This window comes from Elaeis guineensis, chromosome 8 (assembly GCF_000442705.2).
Source record: "Elaeis guineensis isolate ETL-2024a chromosome 8, EG11, whole genome shotgun sequence".
Lineage (NCBI taxonomy): Eukaryota > Viridiplantae > Streptophyta > Magnoliopsida > Arecales > Arecaceae > Elaeis > Elaeis guineensis.
Window position 1 is genome coordinate 139,312,897 of NC_026000.2, and position 5,916 is coordinate 139,318,812.

Below are 5,916 nucleotides of genomic sequence, written 5' to 3' on the forward strand. Positions count from 1 at the left end.
CTTATAGGAATAGGATGGACAGCTGAGACAACCCCTATCCCATCAGGATTTAAAACGTTGGTTGCTACAAATATGTTCAATTTTTTTAAAAAAACCTAATACAGTTGTTGCTGGGTTTTAGGGGATGAGTTCATTCAGCATTGGAACTAATAAGTTTGTGATGAATTGATCCTTAATACTAGCTACTCTTGTCTTTTTTCCTTTAGATTGCTGTCTCGCAAATCTTAGGCATAGCTCCCAGAGTCAAAGGTTTTGTATTGGAATAATAAGATTTTATATTGCTAAATAGAATTTAAGGATACAAAATAGAGAGTTCTCTAAGATCTTTTAGATTAAAATGCTTGCCTGACGCTTTGAAATCCCATATACCATCTTCTTGTCAGACAGCTCGCATAAAACACATTCTGATCCTAAAGATGCCAGTTCTTATTACATTCAACTATTTTACACAAATATCACACACAACCTCTTTCTTATGCAACGCTGAAGGAATTGGCTGTGCTCTCCACAAACTTCCTGGCACCCTTGAACCATCTCTTGTCACCAGCTTGTGCCTTGCAGATGTATAGCTTACCATCTGAAACTGTTGCCGTTATAAGCTGCTGCTTCCCACCCTCGTCTCCATCTGCTGTCCTTGTCAAAACTGAGATGTAGTAGTATTGTTTCCCACCTACCACTGGTGTGAAGCTTTCCAATATGTTGGCTGTTGCTACAGCATCCTGGTCGAACCCACCCTACAAGACAAAATCTTTTAATTTGATAATGTTTCCTTTAATTATCATGCATATGTTGTTAGTCATGTAAGTATCAAAAGATGCAAAACCTAATATTGATAAATATTAATCAATTTGGTATGGTTTTGACCGACCTCAGAATCTGTTTTGCTGGCGTAAGCCTGTTTCCCTAGCAAGTAATCAACCTGCACATAAAAGTACTGGAACTTTGAGTCCTGGATTCTGTTTTCTGAACTTTTGCCCGTAAACTTGGTCTGCAGCCTTGCCCAGTTACCAAACTCTTGCTTTTTCTTTCTTGAGCAAGTATCTCTTTTTCTTTTTTTCATTTTCTTTTCTTTTCTTCTTTTTTTTTTTTGAACTTCAGCAACTCGTGTAGAGACCCCAGGGCCACATGTGGCAGAATTTTACTGATAATTGTTTCTTACCATGTATATGGAGAAACCCGACTAATAACCTTTCTTAAACCCAATACTTTTTAACTAGAACTTTATTTGATTAATCTCATGGAATGTGGGAGGAGAAAATCTTGAGATAGATATGTCAAAGATTTCAGAAGAATTGGGTGAAACATGAATTCACCAAAGGAAAAGCATGTGTGGCACTTATCGAGGACAAAGCACTGGAGAGCCAAGTTACACTATAAGAGAAAGTGTGATAAAAATTTGAGTATGTTTAAGGGTTGAAGGTTTAGCAAATTGAATGGAATCGCTCAAGGAATGTTGATGGAATGTGTGAGAAAAGATGTGGAAAACTTGCTGTGGCAGCAGATGCAGACTTTAATTGGAACAGGTGGCAAAGGATTAAGATATATCCCGCACCAAATAGCTTCAGAAAATGTTTGCTGGTTGGGACTCGTGGTTCTCACTTTTACCAGCTAAGAAGCATTAAAAATTTGGCATGAGGCATACACATAACAGCAGGATAACTTGTTATCACTGTTCCTGATGATTTATTTTTATCATGTTGAGTATGGCCTGGTTCAGATTATCTTGCATAAAAATTCATATGCTTGAGACTTTGCTAGTGCATCAAGGACCAATATACAGTGGAAATGTAATTACTTTGGGAAAGAAATTCCTCAGGGCTGCCATAGTCAGTGATGGATTTCTTTGATGTGGGGGTGACCATGACGGAAACGTTGCTGTTGGAGTCGAAGTTGTCTTCATACCTCATCACCTGACCAGGATACTCCACCTCTTTGCTTGGGTTCCACTTTGATGGTACCATCAGCTTGAACCCATCGCCAGTGTATGGCAAGAAATCTGTATTTGTCTTTGGCTTCCCAAAGATATTAGCTGCACTGAAAAAAAATAATCTTAGGCATTTGGCTAGTGAAATTGATTTTTTTTAAATTTTTGTATGCAAATTAGCTAACTACCTATTATTTCTTAATATTTCGGTCATTGTGTATTATAATATCCATCTTTTCTGTTCAACTTCCTATGTAATTGTACACATACTGACAGCTAGGACCATCACAAGCTCAACTTAAATGAACTGACAATTTTTCTCCTCCTGTTGAGTTCATTGCTTGTAATTTTGTTGCAGAGAATCGAAGGAAAGATTACCTGCTTCACCATAGGCAGCATCGGCAGGTGAGACCTTCACACTAACGGCAGCTGCACCGACGAGCACTGTCAGAGCTAATCGGCGTGAGACCACCGTGTCGCTTTCACTTCTTGGCCTGCCTGCTTGTGCGCCCTGCAGACCAGCTGGGTGGGCCTGGTGCTTGGCATTGGACGTGATGATGGAGTTCTAGAGGTGGAGGGTGCATGGTGGTGGAGGAAGCATGAAGTTGAAGCCATCTCTCTCTCTCTCTCTCTCCCTCCCCCTACTCTTCTCCGATCTCTTCCTGTGATGGCCCGGCCGGATAATAAATCTCAGCCCACCAAAACCCAAAACAAAAAAAAAAAAAAAAAAAAAAAAAGAAAACAGAGGAGAAGAACTCCCGAAGAGAGTCTTCTTCCTCCATTCATCGGCTCCTAATCGGAGTCGGAAACAAGTTCCCTCCGGCCCTATTTAAGGAGGAGATCCCTCCTCTCTCCTCTCATCGAGAAATCCTGGAGCAAAACGGCGGCAATCGCCGGAAATTTCTCACGGAGACCCGTCACCGTGCCTTCCAATTTCTCACCGGAAAAGCTTCGCCGGCGACGGAGGTAAGCCTCCTCCCCTTCCTCTCTTCTCCCCCTTCCTTTCCGTGCCGATGTGCATGCTCGCCGGCGACCGGAGTCGCCGGATTTTGTTGCGGAAGTAACTTTCATTTTTGCCCATTTTCCCTTTGATTATCGGCGCCGGTGGTCACCGCCGACCACCGGTTTGGCTCTCTTCTTATCGGCGAGTCACCCCCTCCTGCCGATGGCCGCCCCACACCGACTGTGCCGTCGGTCGGCCAGCCAATGAGGGGACCTCACGGTCTCCTGTTTCGGCCCAAAGGAAACCCACGGGAGAAAAAGAAAAGAAGAAGAAGAAAGAAAAGAAAAAAAAAAAGAAAAGAAAAAAGAAAGAAAAGAAAAGAAAAGAAAAAGAAGAAAAAGAAGAAAAAAAGAGAGAGAAAAGAAAAGAAAATAATAATAATAATAATAAAATATATATATATATATTTATATATATATATAAAATAAATGAATAAATAAAAAAATGAGAGAGAGAGAGTTTCTCTCTCTCCTCTCTCTTCTTTCAGTCTGAACCCTTTACTTTCTCTCTCTAGAATTGAACTTTCTCTCTCTAAAATTTTCTCTCTCTAGATTGTTTCTCTCTCTTGATGGATTTTCTCTCTCTAGAGTTATTCCTCTAGGATTAGCATAGTGGAATGCTTCATTTGATGATTTTGATCTAGTTTAGAGAAGAGTCTGATTTTAAGTGAGGTCTTGATTTGGGATTTGTTTAGATTGAATTTTGAATTAAAATTAATGTAAAAATATAATTTTGGATAATAGGCACGGAAGAATTTCTTAGAAGTTAGAAGATCTGTTCATTCAGTGCTCCATGAAATGTAAGTAATGAATCATCTTCTCGAGATATTCCATATTTATTCTGAAAATAAATAATTATTTATGAAATTATGCATATTTATGAAATTATGTTTTGAAAGAAAAGTGCTTTTGAAATGTTATGGTATGTCGATTTATGCGCATGTTCAGTGAAAAATTATGATATATTATGATACAAAGTGTTTTGATACAGATCGGATTTATGCTCTCAGCCTAACTATGTTTCAGTAGGGCTCCGCCAATGGGGATTATACATTGGTACTCAGTGGACCCGCCAGTGGGGGTTGTGCGCTGGTGTTTGTGGATCCTGCCAGTGGGGTTGTGCGCTGGTGTTGTGGATCCTGCCAGTGGGGGTTGTGCGTTGGTATTCTGTGGACCCCTCCAATGGGGGTTAAACGTTGGTCATAGTCAAGGCTGTTGAGTTACGAGTGTTTTGAATCGAATCGGATTTATGATTATATTATATGTGAATATTTGAAAATATTTGATTTATATTAAATCAGCATGAAATATACTTTTATGTTTATTTGTAGCATTATTCTTGAAAATTATATAATATATGAATTATCTAGTTGAGATATTTGTTATTTACTGGGTGTCTAGCTCATTACCTTTCTTTCTATTTTTCAGATTCAGATAATTAATTTTGAGCGTGGGAAGAAATATTGGGACAGAGCTTTTAGAGGCGAGATTTAGCATTGTCAACTTTATTGAACTTAGACCTATTATTTTATTGTTAGTAAAATTTTATTGGATGTAAGACATTTGATTTAATTACTTGAATTAAAGTTGAATAATAATTATTTGAATTTATTCCGCTGTGATGCATTGATATCGTGATGAGATGTCTTGCATGCTTATGGAGAGAGTTCTTCATAAGTATGCGGCGGTTGCCATGATCCTCGATTCACAATCTCGGATCGGGGCGTGACACTTTCTCTGTTGTTGAGATTTGGTAAGCGGCAGCGGGTTATTATGGTGGCTTTGTGATGTGTGGAGGGAAATGGTTTTGCTCCGGATATGGGATGGGCGTGGAGGATAAAGGGAAGATGAGGGAGTTTTATGGTTTTGACCAACCATGCATGCATAGTAGAGTAAGACTAGAGGGGGAGGGAGAGAAAAAAAAGACAAGAAACTCCATGGCCATGCTAAGAGTGAAATTGCTAAAAATTGTAAACATATTTCATCCAAACTTCAACACAAGGTCAGCCTTCCTAGTTAAGCACCCCATCATGAGGTTACAGATGATTCTCACGTTCCATTACGTCCATTCAACCATTCAGTCCCGACACAATTAAATATACAACTCATAACTTTTGTTATTTGATACATCATTATTAATCCACATTTAATTTTCAATCATCTAGCATTTTCATGTGCTTGAATATTTATGGAAAGAACTATTTTACCATGTCAACCCAGTTAATCTATAGTCTTTCCATACTTTTAGAGGCATACCATTCATTGAACTGGTCTCCATACTTTCAGTGGCTACTTTTCTTCTAGTAACTAAGATGATCATCTACAAATATGTGGACCTTGTAGTTAATTACAAGAGTCCTTTAACAATATCAAGAGATAACCTTCTGTATTCATATGAACTCACCGTCATCCACTACCTCACCCCTGATACACCTCGAACATAAAGCAAGTCCATTCGTTGTCTCCAGAAACATTTGCATTGTCTAAGCAGTAATCTTTCCATCTCCAAATTCAAATTTGCATTTTTCTTTTCCTTCCATAATATTGCATACAGATTCAAAGCTATGACACAAACTTAAATCTATAGCTGACAGATATATTGATTGCTAATGAACTATGAGCAATTAAGACATGGGCAAAACTGATTCATGGTAACAGTTACCTTTATCCAATTCCAGCTCCATTGAATCCATCTCAAACTTTGTCACTTTATCCTGCGCCTGATCAATGTGTGTGTCAACACTGTGCACAATTAGATTCGAAACAGTCCCCGGGACGGGATTATCGGCATCCTCCAAATGATTCATTGTCAGCAAGAACTCAAAGCACATGCTCGCCAATCACAATGCCACTCGATCCATGCATCGAGCTCCTCATCCCTCAGCACTCGCTGGCCTGGGCTTTCAACGCTTGGTATCTCCGACAGCAACGACTACTCGGTCTGCGAAAAACCCAGCCTCGGCACCTATCCCAGGCTCATGGTGATCATC

The 5,916-nt window shown here is 39.4% G+C and overlaps 1 pseudogene; it reads right to left on the bottom strand.

Moving 5' to 3' along the window:
- Positions 1 to 291: 291 nt before the first annotated feature.
- Positions 292 to 2,583, bottom strand: LOC140851285 (oxygen-evolving enhancer protein 2, chloroplastic-like; annotated as a pseudogene).
- Positions 2,584 to 5,916: the final 3,333 nt, after the last annotated feature.